This window comes from Phascolarctos cinereus, unplaced genomic scaffold (genome assembly GCF_003287225.1).
Source record: "Phascolarctos cinereus isolate Bilbo 61053 unplaced genomic scaffold, phaCin_HiC Scaffold_14;HRSCAF=489, whole genome shotgun sequence".
Classification (NCBI taxonomy): domain Eukaryota; kingdom Metazoa; phylum Chordata; class Mammalia; order Diprotodontia; family Phascolarctidae; genus Phascolarctos; species Phascolarctos cinereus.
The window spans coordinates 332972-348310 of record NW_027555458.1 but is presented as its reverse complement, the minus strand read 5'-3'; the positions used below and the strand labels follow the sequence as shown (position 1 = coordinate 348310).

The 15339-nt window shown below is 47.3% G+C and overlaps 1 long non-coding RNA gene across 1 annotated transcript; it reads right to left on the bottom strand.

Annotated features, from left to right (window-relative positions):
- Positions 1-1975: 1975 nt before the first annotated feature.
- LOC144456192 (uncharacterized) lies at positions 1976-4088 on the bottom strand. Its single transcript, XR_013485106.1, has 3 exons — positions 3929-4088; positions 2932-3066; positions 1976-2071 (listed from the first exon to the last, which is right to left on the bottom strand). It is a non-coding gene; the product is annotated as an uncharacterized LOC144456192 (long non-coding RNA).
- Between the last annotated feature and the right edge of the window lie 11251 nt (positions 4089-15339).

Here is a 15339-nt window from a genome sequence, read left to right as displayed (position 1 = left end):
CTCAGTAAGATAAAAGCGGAGGGACTGAGTGAGACAATGTAAACAGTGTGAGATCTCTCAGATGGACTGAGTGTAACAGTTTTGTAGACTGTTACAAACTGAAGGTTAGGTTACTAGCCTGAATAGGCCCAAGTTTCAAGTTCCTGGAAAACACATGATCCGTACTGGCACATTAGGTCATGGCTAATGCCAAATAACGATAAAATAGCTAAGATTGCTAGTATTTTAATGAGATTTCTTGTTTCTGTGGTAGATTTTCACATTTTAGATAGTAAGGCTGAAATTGCTGTCCAATGGGAATTTACAGCCAGTGGTGGGTGGGTGTCTTTGAGTTAGGACTATATGACCTTTGTTCTGACCTTTGTGCTTCGCCTCACCAGGTGGTGGCAAGTCCCTCCTGCCCATTGTTCTGGCTGGATGAGCAAGTTTCACGCTGTCCTCTGAGTAACACACGGCTGCCTACCCTCCAGATGTGATCTTTTTTGTTTTTTCACTTTGTTTCCTTGTTTTCAATCACATCTGCCTCTTTGTAACCCCATTTGAGGTTTTCTTAGCAAAGATACTGGAGTGGTTTGCCATTTCCTTCTCCAGCTCATTGTACAGATGAGGAAACTAAGGCAAACAGGGTGAAGTGACTTGCCCAGGGCACACAGCTAGTGTCTGAGGCCACGTTTGAACTCAGGAAGATGAGCTTTCCTGATTCCAGGCCTTGCACTGTATTCCCTACACCACATGACTGCTCCTGTTTTTTGGTTCACTCGTGTTCAGTCACATCTGACTCATTGTGACCTTTTTGGGGTATCTTTCTTCCCTTCACCCTATTGGTGGGGAGTCCCTACCTCCCCAGGTGTACCCCATTGGACATAGTTGCCCAGAGCCATGCTTGATTCTGAACTGAAGGGAATTCTTTGACATTAAAAACCAGCTTTGAATTTGTAAATGGGTTTTTTAATATTTTTTTGTCTTTAAATGCTATTACTTGAACAATACTTATACATTTTGTCTATGAAGACATCTGATAGCTTAACAATTTATCTACTACCACTCAACATGAAAGATTAAATTGGAGAAGTCAGAAAGAATCAAAATACAACAACATAAGAGCAAATACAAGTGTAACAAGCAAATATTTGCCATCATATGGTGGATATGATCTCATTATCACATTTAGTAGCAGTTAATACTTAAGTTTTTTGCTTTTTTTGTTTGTTTGTTTTTTACCATCAAGCACTAATGACAACTTGAAGAACAGTAAACTCCTGGCTTTAGAAATTGAGGCTCCTTTCTTTTTTCAAACTTTAAAGACATATCTGAAGTCACTGAAGGTGGAAAGATGGCAGGGCAAGAAAGACTTACTCTCTTTTCCACACCAAAAACAAATCCTAAAATGATGGAATCCTTTGGGGAGGATGGCATTGGTCCCCAAAGCCGGAATGATCAATTGACACTAGGTCCATTTCAACTCTTTGCCTAAGGCCTAAAGCTCATTTTTTTTAAAAAGCCAGCTCAATCCTCACAGAAAGGGGAGCCAGTGTCGCCAGGACCTTATTCAGGAAATGCAAAGGGAAATCACTTGACCACTCGCCAGATTCATCCTCCACCTTGTTATAAACCCACTTGCGATTCTGGCGGCACTTGACTCCACATTTCCTGGAGTTGCACCTGGGGCATGGATAGAAGCAGCCAGCACAATCAACCTGCAGGCAGTCACACAGATCGATACCATTACAGATCAGCCTGCCTTTCTGGTCATACTTTCTCCTTTTTTCTTGGGCCCCATGAATATTTGGGGTGGTAAGGAAACACATCAGGCGTCTGCCTAGGTGCTGGGCCAGGGTTTGCAGCAGCTCCCTGGGGCTCCTCTTCCTCCTGGATTTCAGAATCGGCAACTGCTGCCTGGGCTACTGCATTTCTCCCCTTGGAGAACACACCTGCTGCTTGCTTCTCTGCCATCTCATCAACTTCTCTTGGTGATATTGGACTCTTCACTGTGCATTTCAATGTCTGCATTCATTTTCGATAATTGGTTGCAGGATCCTTCTCCTCTCTGCTTTGGGGTGAGCTCCTGGATCTTAAGAATGATAGCACAGAACACATCATCACTAAAAGCATACGAGTGTGACGGCAAAGCTGATTCAGAGGATGCTAATGCCACAAACTTTGGAAAAACAACATTTGAAAGATTATTTTAATTTTTAAAACATTGCTATGTCTCCTGTGAAAATTCAACATAACCATCATCATGAGCTGGACATTAGTTGATTTTCAAACTTCCTAAAAACTCTCATCAGCTGATGATCAATGATTGAAAAGACACCACGTGCAATTCTAGCCTGAAGATAATGTAAAGAGCAAAGTTTTGATGCGTATAGGACAGCTTTCACATGGCCCCAGAAGAAAAAAATCGCTAGTAGAGATAGATCAGTTAATCAAGGTGGCAAAGGAAGAGAATCCCCTTTGCTATCCACAGCTCTGAGAAAGTAGCATCCATAATATGTTAAATGCAATTTGACATTACAGGATGCTCTCATTATGTCAAAATTTAAATGAAAAATTTGTTATTCAAAATTCACAAAACCACATGAGTGTAAAAGAAACTTTAAAATATCAAAGTATTTTTTTTAAAGTTTGTAGCATTTATGCATCTGAAGTTATTAGAGCCTAAATCTGCACTAAGAACTTTGGGACAACCTGCATGTAGCCAAAAGGAGACTCTGAGATTTTTGTGCTAGCAGAAGGGATAGAACCAGAAAGAAGACTGTGTACATATATGTGCATGCAAACCCATCTCTATAAACATGGGTAGAACATGAGAGGAGAGCATTGCCCTGAGCCAACTGCTTCCTTTTCCACTAAGAAACCATTGGGGTTTTCAGAGTGAGAAGTTAGGGGTCAAGGACAGGGAAGGGTGTTGTCTCATCCCCAACTTACAGAGGGCAGTCACGAGTCCCTGTGGTGCTGGTTCTGCACTGTTAGGCTCATAGAAGGGGCAGCCACTTGATGTGTAGGCGATGATCCAGAAAGAGGCCTCTTTGGGTAGGAAGAGGAATGGGCTTTCACCAGGGCCTAGGTACCACACAGAATTTTGACTCAGAAACACAAATACAGGAGGGAAAAACTGGGAACAAGTAAGCAGACTTGATTGTTAGGGAGACGTTTCCTGAAAGTGCAGCTTTCCTTTCTGTGTCCAGGCAGCCCCCTCTTTGTAGGCCCAGGCATCTCCCCCACTCACCTGTACCCAAGCGATGGCCCTCCTTCAGGGCCGGAAGTCTTTGCCCGCTCATTCCCGGGTTCCTAAACAAGATGCCATGTGGGCAGTGACTGAGGGAGGTGGCAGAGGCAAGGAGGACAAGGAGAAATCTCTGCCAGGGAGTGTTTAAATTTTTTTAAAATGCCCAAGTCCTGGCCTGGAAGGATGGGCCCTCTCCTGGATACTTGGGTGGGGGGGAGGCCTGGTGGTGTAGCCATTTCTTGGGGGGGGTCATCCAGAAGACCCACCTGTCCTCCAGGTCACCATCTGGCATGACACTTGACCTATTTAATTCTTATCTTTATGAGCTCTGGGATAATCGAGAATCTGCGTTAACTAATAACTTCTTGAATTAGTCTCCATGAATCAGCTAAGCTCAAAATTCCCTCATCAAATATTATATTATATTAGTTATTATATGGTATTGAACATATTAAATACCCTACAGAAACCACCCTTCCCCATTTATGATTAGTTACAGGCCCCCACGGCCACGTGGTAAAGGCGTCAGCAGGCCTAAGAGGCCCAAGGCAGCAACTCACACTCAGACCCCTGATGAAAGATAACCATAGCGAATTCAGTGCCTTCAGAAGCTCCTTATGGGGCCCTCTACCCCCAGACCCCAGACCCTTGGCCCTCCCACCTAGAGGATGGAGAAGGATAAGAAATGAGGCTTACCTCTATCAGGAGACCCTCAGACACACCCTGCCTTGAGGTCTCTCAAGGACAGAAAGGAAGGAGCCTGCTCTGTCCCTAGGGATAAAGGGATGCAGTCAAAGGCACAGGAAGGGGCAGAGAGGGGAGGAGGAGAGGGTCAGAAGGGCACCACAGGGAGGGAGAGGACCACAGGGGGAGGAGCAGAGATGGCCAGAGGTGCTGCTCTGCCCCCTAAGGGTGAAGGAGAGGGAATGGGAAAGTGCAGAGAGAGGGGGAGGGGAGGGCCAGAGGAAAACCCACATGGAGGGAGAGGAGCAGAGGGGGAGGAGCAGAGATGCCCAGGGGTGCTGCTGTGCCCCCTAGGGATAAGGGGATGCAGGAGAGGGCACGGGAAAGTGCAGAGAGAGGGGGAGGGGAGGGCCAGAGGGGCACCCACAGGGAGGGAGAGGAGCAGAGGGGGAGGAGCAGAGAGGGTCAGAGGTGCTGCTCTGTCCCCTAGGTATAAAGGGATTTAGGAGAGGTAATGGTAAGGTGTAGAGAGAGGGGGCAGGGAGGGCCAGAGGTGCACCTACAGGGAGGGAGAGGAGCAGAGGGGGAGGAGCAGAGAGGTGCAGAGGTGCTCCTTTGCCCCCTAGGTATAAGGGGAAGCAGGAGAGGGAATGGGAAAGTGCTGAGAAAGGGGGAGGGGAGGGCCAGAGGGGCACCCACAGGGTGGGTGAGGAGCAGAGGGGGAGGAGCAGAGAGGGTCAGCGGTGCTGCTCTGCCCCCTAGTGATAAAGGGATTTAGGAGAGGTAATGGTAAGGTGCAGAGAGAGGGGGAAGGGAGGGCCAGAGGTGCACCCACAGGGAGGGAGAGGAGCAGAGGGGGAGGAGCAGAGGGGTGCAGAGGTGCTCCTTTGCCCCCTAGGTATAAGGAGATGCAGGAGACGGAATGGGAAAGTGCTGAGAAAGGGGGAGGGGAGGGCCAGAGGGGCACCCACAGGGTGGGAGAGGAGCACAGGGGGAGGAGCAGAGAGGCCCAAGGTGCTGCTCTGCCCCATAGGGATAAGGGAATGATGGAGAGGGAATTGGAAAGTTCAGGGAGAGGGGGAGGCTAGGGCAAGAGGGCACCCACAAGGAAGAGAGGAGCAGAGGGGTAGGAGCAGAGAGGCTCAGAGGTGCTGCTCTGCCCCTAGCAGGGGCAAGATGGAGTTAGGCTGGAAGGGGCCTCACAAGGTCATATTGGAAAACCTCCTCCTTTTACAGGGGAGGAAATTGAGGCCCATGGCAGGGAAGGGGCTTCATGGTCATGCATAAGATCATACATCTAGCTCCCAAAGCAGGTGACACTGCCCCCTGGAGGGCGCTGGAAGGATCCAGGGGGATGGTACTAGCGTAGGGTGCAATTGGGGGGCACTGAATAAAAATAAGGAGGCAGTGGAAACATAAAAAAGAAGTGCATTGTTTTCGTTTTTGTTTTTTTTATGAGGTAATTGGGGTTAAGTGGCTTGCCCAGAGTCACACAGCTAGTGAGTGTTATGTGTCTGAGGCCTGATTTGAACTCAGGTCCTCCTGAGTCCAAGGCCGGTTCTCTATCTACTGTACCACCTAGCTGCCCCAAGAAGAAAATTTTGAAAAACCACTGGTACATGTTTCATCTGTTGTGTAACAGAGTTATAGTCATAGGGATTACATTATTTTCCAAATAAACACAAAAAATGCAAGTCATAACTGATCAGCGGTAAAGTCCACTGACAGGTTTGAACAAGTAAGTGTTGGCAGGTGAGGATGTTGAACAATGTCAGGAAGTCCAGCAGGCATCTGAGGAAAATGTGTATTTAACAACTTGTTTACAATATACTGTATGGTGATACGGCACAATATGTATCACCAAAATTTCAATGCAGGGAAAAAAAGTGAATTTAAACTGAATTACTAAATTTTAAATGCATCATTTTTTTAGGAAAATTTTTTACATTTTTTTTAAATGATGCAAGTTTTAAAAAAAAATATAAAGGTTAAGAAAAATAGATTTCCGGTGGGGGGGGGGCACTGAGTAATTTATTTTTTTTTGAAAAAGGGCCAGTAAGCCAAACAATTTTGGAGACATTTGACGAAGAACTTGACCAGACCTAATGGTCATCTTTTAAACCCCTTCATTTTACAGAGGAGGAAAGTGAGGTCTAGAGAGGTCAAATAATGAGCTATGGTGATTCAGGGAATTAGGCAGAGACAAGATTGGAATCCATTTGTAGTAATGAGAGAGACAGCGACAGAGAGACAGAGACAGGGACAGAGAGAGAGAGACAGACACAGAGAAAGAGGGAGAGACAGACAGACAGAGAGACACATGTACACAGAGCCTATTAGAGAATTGATGATGCCTGCCACTCCACTCCCCCAAACTGGGAATCCCCTTCACACTGAATACATGTTGCTGCAGCCTCAGCTGTGGGCCAGAGGTTAGGGCCACAGGGCTCACTTGCCCTCTAAAAGAGATTGGAAATTTTTTTTTTAAAAAAGCGGAGAAATATTGGACTGGGATAAAGCAGCTCTCGCCTGTTCTCACAGAAGCCACCTCCTCCACTCAGTGGCACAGCCCTTTGCTAGATGCTCTCCCATCTATGTACTTACTAACAAGCTCTCCCTCAGTGCTGCCAGGCTCCCAGACACTGAACTAGGCACCAAGATCCGCATACAGAAGGGAAACAGGACCCGCCCCCAAGGCCCTTCCATTCTCCCATGGGGATGCTCTGGCAAAGAGAAATAAAGACAAACATTCCTCCCTGCACTCCTCCTCTGGGGGAAGGGAAGGAGGCCACTTGCGAGCCTCCTCCTGTCCAGGTAAGAGGGGCACAACTGCTAGTTACTCTCTTGGGGAGCATGAACACAGGCCTGGCATTTTGGCCCCTTTCTGTCCCCAAGGGTTGGGTGACATTGGGCAGCACATTGACCTTTTTAATTTGTTAATGTGCCTCAGTTTCCTAACCTTTCAAAAGGGAGACTTTGCCTATGAAAGGAAACCTTCTGGCTATAAAATGCCATGACTTCTGAACGCAATTTTACTCTTTTAAATGACACAACTTTATAGTGGTATCTTCTCTTTGGTAATCAGTTAAGTCTGTCTTCTTTTCTATAATCAATCAGCAAGTCCTCATGAAGCACCTACTATGTGCCAGGCACTGTGCTAAGCTCTGCTATTGCAGAGGACACAATCCCTACTCACAAGGAGATAATATTCCAATGGGGATGACAAAATACTTCTAACAATAATAATAATAATATCCACAGTATAACTACAAAGAGTATAAATACATATAAACACATACATACATATATAGCAGTTGGGGAAAGAGGACACTAGCAGGTGGGGGTGGGAATCAGGAAAGGCTTCATGGGGAGTGCATTGCAGGCATGGGGGACAGCCAGCGCAAAGGCATGGAGGTGGGAGATGGGGTGTTGTGAGTGAGGAACACAGAGGGGAGCCAGTTTGGTGGAAAAAAGGGTGAAGGAAACTAAGGATTTGAAGAGGCAGAGGTGAACAACGTTTACATTTCAGGCAAGGCAGTACGTACAAAAGCCTGGTGAAGGTAGATGAGAGGCTGGGTTCAAGGAACGGCTACCAGGCCAGGCTGGCTAGAGTATACAATGAATACAGGAAAGTAATAGAAAATATGCCTTGAAAGTTTGGTTGGAGTTACTTGGGAAAGGCTTTAAAGGAATGAATAAAAAAAAGCATTCATTAATCACTTACTCCATGCCAGGGAATGTGCTCAGTGCTAGGAATACAAACACAAGGTTGAGATGGCCCTTGCCCACAAGGAGCTGATATTCTAATGGGGAAGACAAAACATGGAGGGAAGTGGTAGCTAAGGAAGGGAATTTTGGTCTAAGTCAACAAGGATGGCGAAGTTATCCATTGGGCAGCCAATTAAGAAGATATCCTTTCCTGAAGCAATGTTGGTTTGATGCAAACCTGAAGCAAAATTGGTATTAGTTTGATGAATTTAAGAAGGGAGCAATCGTTTTCCTTAGACCAAGTTGCCGTCTGAATCGTCTCATTTTATTCATTGTTCTTATTGCACAGAAACGTATTGATTTGACTACTCTACTTGAGGAGGCTGACAGTGGGAAACTGGGACATTGGGTGGGGATAGGATTGAGGGCAGATTGCAAGATGGCTGGCTGGATGACTGGATGGAACGCAAATGAAGAATGAGCCAATCTGGGGCCAGCTAGATATTATGGGCTAGGGTGAGAAGGCAATGCCAGGCAGACAAATTACTTTATCCCAGAGGCAACAGAGAACCACTAAAGAATTCTGAGCATGGAATTTGTGCTTTAGGAAGATTATTTTGCCAGGTGTATGGAAGAAGGATGGAGAAGGGAGAGACTAGAGACAAGAATACCATTACGATGCCCCAGGAAGGAGGTGATGAGGAATCCACGCGGGCAGGCAGAAAGGATGGTGGGGAGGTAGAACAGGAATTAGTGGTGGTACCTTTAACAAAATGGGCAAGTGTGGGCGAGGAGCAGGTTTTAAGGGGAAGACAATGAGCTTTGTTTTCAACATCTTGATTTTGAGGTGCCAATGGGACATCCACATAGAGATGTCTTCCTGGCAGCTGGTAACGAGGGGACAGATCAGGGTTAATAATCACTGATATAACATGAAAGGCTTATAAAATCCTTTGGACTTTGGAGTTACCTATGTAGAGATGATACATGATCCTAAGGAACCTGATGAAATCACATGGGTAGATAGTATGTAGAGAGAAAAAACACCCAGGATTAGGGGATGGAAGATACAGTCAGCAAAAGAGACCAAATAAACTGATTCACAAAGGGAATTCATTGAAATGGAATTAAAATATCAGCTCTTTGTCTTTGGGCCACGTTGTATTCTTAGTCATTTACCTTTCAAATACTTGAAAACAGCTATCATGTCTTCTCTTTCCACAGTCTCTTCAAGCGATCTTCACATGGTGGGCTCCCAGAGACCTTCCCTAACCTGGTTGTCCTGCAGCTAATTAAAGTCCTTAACATGTGGCCTCCAGAACTGAACACAATATTTTGTATGTAGGCTGATCAGAGCTGAGGACAACAGGGTCCTTCCCTTCCTTAGTCCAGCCTAGGATTCACAGAAAAGCCAGGTGGGTCCTGGGAGTCCAAGGAGGGTCAAGAGGGATTGGCGGGGGTGGGTGGACAGAAGGGACAAATGCTGATGTCACTGAAGCCAAAGTCTGCAGCCTTCCAAATTGAGTAGCTGAGCTACGCATCTATGGATTCTGAGGAAAAGGTGCTTCCTGAGCAATGAAGGCCACTCTGGGGAGCAGTGTTGCAACAGCCTGACCAGGAACTAGCTCTGATTGGGGAATCTCAGGACTGCATGGGCCCTGACCCTCACCTGTAAAGGACACCCCAATCTGTAATTCCCCCAAGAGAGTTTAGATTTGAACCAGAATCTCTTGTCAACTTCCCCACATAGTTGCTAGTTCTCTGGGACCAAGCAAAGAAGAGGCTAATCCTTCTTCAAATACTTGGAGACTGCTGCCATGGCCCCCCACAAAGCCTTTCCTTTTCCAAACTCAATGCTGATTCTCACACAGCAGGGCTTCCACTCCCTTCATCATCCTGGTCCTGCCACCTCTTGTCAGGGTTCTCCCTAAAAACACACACACACATACATGAGCACACACACATACACACAATCACAGATAATAAGGGATCTAGGAGGCCATCTAATGTGCCTCCCTTATTTTACAGATGAGGACACTGTAGCTCAGAAAGAAGTGAATTATCCAAGGTCACACAACTAGGGCCCAAGCCAAGAGGACTTCTAACTCCATGGAACTATGAGAGATAGGGAGCTCCTCTCATGTCTAATTCTCTTTCCAGCCCCACCCATGTACCTTCTGCCTTTGTTTCTCCTTCCTCTTATCCTCAGTGGCCTGAAGCATTTTCTCTTTCCACAAGTTGAAGAAATATGATGGGTCAGTATAGAATTTAAGGCCATCTTTCTTGTCATCTCTGAAATGGACCCAAAAGGGCATGTTAGTGAGCTCATCAACAGCTGCCATCTAGTCTGCCCCCTGTATTTTACAGAAGAACAAAATGAGGCCTAGAAAGGGTAAGAGACTTGCTTAAGGTCACACAGTTAGCTGTGATTCGGACCCACATCAGAAAGCCATGAGGCCCAGTTAAATTTGAGCTTGCTGCCTTCCAGGGACATCCCCCAAGGATAGGAAATGCCCTCTCTTGTTGGGATGATGGGAGCTTAGATCTAGAAGGCTCAGAACATATTTAACACTAGGTCTCCTGACTGCGAGGCAGTGGATGAAACCATTGTTTCAACCAACCAGACACTTCCCAACAAACCCCCAAACAACCTGCCCTCCAAAGAACATTCCTGAAAGATGGATGTTACTTGGCTTCAGCAAGAAGGCTGTGTGCTCCGCAGGGAAGCATGTTGAGATGGTAGCAGTAGTGTAGGAGAAAAAACACCGAGCTTGGAGTCAGGAAGCCTCATCTTCCCACCTACTAACTGTGTGACCTAAGGCAAGTCATTCACTTCTCTGGGTCTCAGTTTTTTCATCTGTAAAATAGGGATCATAATCCAGAGTTGTTGTGAAGATGTATTTGGTGCCTACTGTGTGCAGAGGCACTGAGGGAGATACAAAGCTCGTAACATAAACCTTATAATCATAAAAACTCTAAATCATTGCCAGCTCTTCTTTATTATCACCAGCCGCGACTGTTAACTGATAGGTGTTCTCTGGTGTGGAGGGAATCTTAGTAGTCACGCTTACATGCCCCCAGCTCTGAGCCAAGAAGTGAGGAGGAACGCTTGACCCACTAGTCAAGGTGATGAGGCCTGGGCAGGCAAAGGTCACTACCCAGGTAAGACGGCAGCTCAACATGGAGCCAAAGACAACCTCTTTCATGGCAGCAGTTCACATATTCTCAATAAGTGGGGAAAAAAGGCCAGTGAGCATTTTGCTCCCCATGACCTTGTGTGGCAGGAAGGCCAATTTTGTCTACTATCAGATGAGGAAACTGAAGCTATAAGAGATGCAGTGAGTTGCCCCAGGTTACACAGCTAAGAAAGGACTCAGCCAGGGCTCCATCAGGTGCCCCAACTCTAAGGCCGGCACTCCTGACCAAAGCCCAAGCCTCAGCAGATAGAACAGGATTCTGACTCGGGCTCCACCTGCTCTCACTCTCCAGACCTATCCTGGTCGCCAGGGGCCCTACCCTCCCTCCTACCTGTGAGCTGTGAGGATGTTGAGAGGCGGGGGCTTGTCACACCGCTGGTACATCTCCATCACAGGGTTGGGGATGGAGTTACGTGATACCACCTGCTGATTCTGGATTGTGGAGCTCCGGAAAGCCTTCCTCATGTTGATATCCTGCAGGGACATTGTGGAGCCGAGGAGCACAGGATTTAGAGTGGCAAGGGACCTTTGAGATCATCTAGTCAAGGGGTTCATGACCTGGGGTCTACAGAGTCCTCGGGGGGGGGTCTGTGAACGGATTTGGACAAGTTCATAACCTGGGCTCCACAGAGCCCTTGGGGGGGTGGCTGTGGATGGATTTGGAGGGGTTCATGAAACTGGATGAGGAAAATTTACAACCTCATATTCACCAACCTCCAGCCGCAATTGAGCATTTCCTTCAGTTATTTAAAAACATGACTCTGAGAAAGGGAAAGAAGTTCTCATCTGAGAGAAGAAGAGATTCCACCCCAGAGTGACCCCTGCTAGCTGACGGCCTCTCGTCCAGTTCCGCCCAGTCTTTGTACAGATGCCTCCCATGTCACAAACCGCATGTGGTCATGTGCCTCCCGGGCCTGCCTGCTTAGATTCTGGTTGGATAGACCCAGATACCTCAAGAGGTATCATTCTACGGATTAGATGGAAGAGCATCCAGAAGATTCCATGGCCTCTGACCTTACCGTTCCCAAAGGTTGTCCTCCTTACCTGCTTCAAGCAGCAAGAACCACATTAGGCAGGCAGTGAGGCGCTACTGACTCTGGTACCAGAGAGTAAGGAGACCTGGGTTCAAACCCCAGCTGTGTTACCTTGGGCAAGTCACTTGACCTCTCTGGGCTTCAGTTTCTTCCTCTGTAAAATTGTGGGGCATACGGTAGGTGACCCCTAAGGTCTCTTCTATCTCACCAACTATCATCTATGATGCAACTGCAGTCCCTCCTTGCAGCTAGCTGCCTGTTGGCTTTTTCACTAAGCACCCAATCCCCTTCCTGGGACTCATTTGACGATCAGTCAGGTTAAGAATCTCTAGAATTACAGCATCTGGACTCCTACTGAGCCTTAAGGAGCGAGGGGGATTTCTTTGTGCAAGGTCACATGGCACGTCAGCGTCAGACCAGTACTAGAAGCTCCTCAGCACTTTAGGGACCCTCTGAGGCTCCAGCATGGGCCCACTTCCCCTTCAGCTGCAGGCCTCCCTGGACATCTCTTCCAAATGGGGCTGATTTAGCTGGCACTAAAAAGGGCCTCTGTGGCACAGGGAGTGCTGTGATGGCTCTAGCCCTGGCTCTGCCACAGACTTTGATGCAGGGCAAATTTCCAGATCTGCAAAATGAGAGGGTTAGACAACATGACCTCTAGGGTCATCTGGCTCTCAGGTCCTTTCTGGCTTGACATTCCACAGCCTGCAGAATGGAGACAAGGCTTTAGGTCCATCTAAAGACTCAGGATGCTCCCGGCTCTTGGTGACAAGATCCCCGCTTTCTCTGGGCCTTTCTTTTCAAAGAAGCTCTTGGGAACAAAGAAAGAGTCGATAAATCCCCATTATAAAGCACCTGCCCACCCCACAGATGGAGTTCAAATCTCATTCCCTGCCAGCACATTTGTTCTTGCCCTCAAGCAGTTTACATTCTATTAGGGGAATAGCAACACGTATATTGATGCGCAAATACAAATATATTCAAGATAAAGTAATTTTGGAGTACAGTTGGTGCTGTTCCCCCTTCATTGTCTAAGACGCCCATTACATCCCAATGTTGGTGTCCGTGTGTCCAGCTGGGGCTGATCAGTCCAACATGAGCCCAGAAGATTCTACCACAGGTTGGGCACAAGCAGTCTGTTAGAACATTTTCAATGGAGATGTCTCTGGATTTGTGCAACTCACATTTCCTCTGTGCTACTGGGATTCTGCTTTGCTCACAGAGCACAGCGTCTTCTTTGATGCGGGCACACCATGCTGGGCAGTCCTATGCCAGTGTCTCCCATGTCTCACAACCGATTCCAAAGTTCTTCAGAGAGACCCTGAGAGTGTCTTTGTATGACTTCTCACCACCATGTGAGACACTTGTCTTGTGTGAGCTCTCTGTAAAACAGTCTTTTAGACAAGTGTCTGTTTGGCATTCGAACAATGTGACCAGCCCATCAGAGTTATGCTCAGCAGTTCAGCTGGAGAAAGGACCTCAGTGTCCAGTACCTTATCCAGCCAGGCACAGTAGACGCACCCATTGCCAGAGCAAGCTCAGTGTTTGGGAGGCTCCAAAGGAAAGTGTGGGGGAGAAAAGGTATTAGACTGACTACCAAACTGAAGGTCTACAGAGCTGTTGTGCTGACCTCATTGTTGTATGCCTGTGAAACCTGGACAGTCTACTAGCGCCATGCCAGGAAATGGAACGGCTTCCACTTAAGTTGTCAGGAAGATTCTGAACATCACCTGGCATGATAAGGAGGGAGCAAAGGACTCCAAAAGGTGAAGGTGAGGAAGGGGAATATATTTCAGGAACAGGCAACAACCTGGGCAAAGTCACAGAGTTGGGAAATGGGGAATACCAAGCAAGCCAGTTTTAGGGTGACTGGAAAGACAGGTTAGTGCCAGATTGTAAATGGCTTGAAATGCCAGGGAGAAGAATTTGTATTTCCTCCTCAAGACACTTCTAGAGCAGGGGAGTGGCGTGGTTAACCTCGTGCTTCTGGAATCTCAAGTTGGCAGCCACATGGAAGAAGAACTGGCAAGGAGAGATGCCTACGGGACATACAATTAGAGAACCAAGCAGACAGCCAGAGATGCAGGGATGGAGGCCAGGAAGGAGATGGAGGCTGGCAATGTACACCTGGCAGTCACCTGCATGGAGGGCATCGAGCAAGAAGCAGCGCTCCATGGTGCCAAAGCTGCAGAAGGAACAAGGAGGAGGAAGTCCACGAAAAGGCTGAGAGCAGCTTCAGCTGAGTGGGGAGTCTAGGAGCTAGATTCCAAGGGTGTGAGGAATGGGAGGTGAGGAAGGGAACAAGTAAAAACAATTTTTTTCTAGGAGTTTGGTTATGAGAGGGAAGAGACATCTAGAACAATGACTTGAGGGAAAGCTTGGTAAATAAGGCAGGGAGCCAAGCAGATTTATTGGCAGCAGGGAAGCAGCCAGGAGATAGGGAGCAATCGAAGGTTTAAAGAGGGGTGGATGAGTGAAGGGGCCAGCTCCTGGAAGACACAGGAAAGGATGCTAATGACTCCCAAATATGTAAAAGAAGCTCACATGTCTGTAGGATTTTAAGGCCTACATAATTACTTATTCACAACAGGAAGGCAGAAAATGCATAATTATTCCCATTTTACAGATGAGGAAACTGAGAAACAGAGACTGAAGTGCCTTGCCCCAAGTCACACAGCTGGTAAGTGGCAGATTGAGGAGAGCTAATTACAGTGCTTCAGTTAGGAGTTGGAGCCTTGAGTCCTGCTTGGGCCACTTATTATCTGAGTGACCTCGGAGAAGTCATACTCCCTGCTCTGGGCTCCACTTTGCTCTTGTGTAAGTTGAGGGGGGTGCATGAGATGACCTCGGAGGCCCCTTCCTGTTCTTGTTCTAGGACATAAGGATCCTTTCACAGTATGATGCATAAAGTCTCTGACAGGCATCTTGGCCTTAGCCTTCATCCTCGGCACTAAAGCAGGGGTTCTCCTGCAGTGCCAATATTTGTAGACCTATAAGGTGGTCTTTTAAAACTATTCTCATCTCTAGAAAAGCATTATTTTATTTTTATCACCCCCTTCCCAAGCTATTTGCTCTGGCAATGGCCACTAGATGGCAAACTTGAAGTAACTGCTACTCACCAGTGCCCTCATCTGTGGAAAAACCAGCCTTCGAGTCATTGTCAAAACTCCGTGGGCCACCAGAAACCCATTCCCACCACATAATGTGCACTGCTCCCACTCACACTGCCCCATGCACATTCCTGCCCATCACCAGCCCTGAGAAGCCTAGTGTTTGCCTCTGGCGCATACATATGGAGCTCCAGCCCTCGCCCAGCTATCCCACGGGAACCAGAACACAAGTAGAAAGAAAAGCCTAAGGCTGTCTTGTAGGACCTAGGACCAATACCTGATTTCCTTTAGGCCCTAGGCAAGTAGCTGAAACAGAGCATTGCTGGCTTTCAGCACCCACCATAGGCGGAGATCATAAGAGCATTATCACAGGA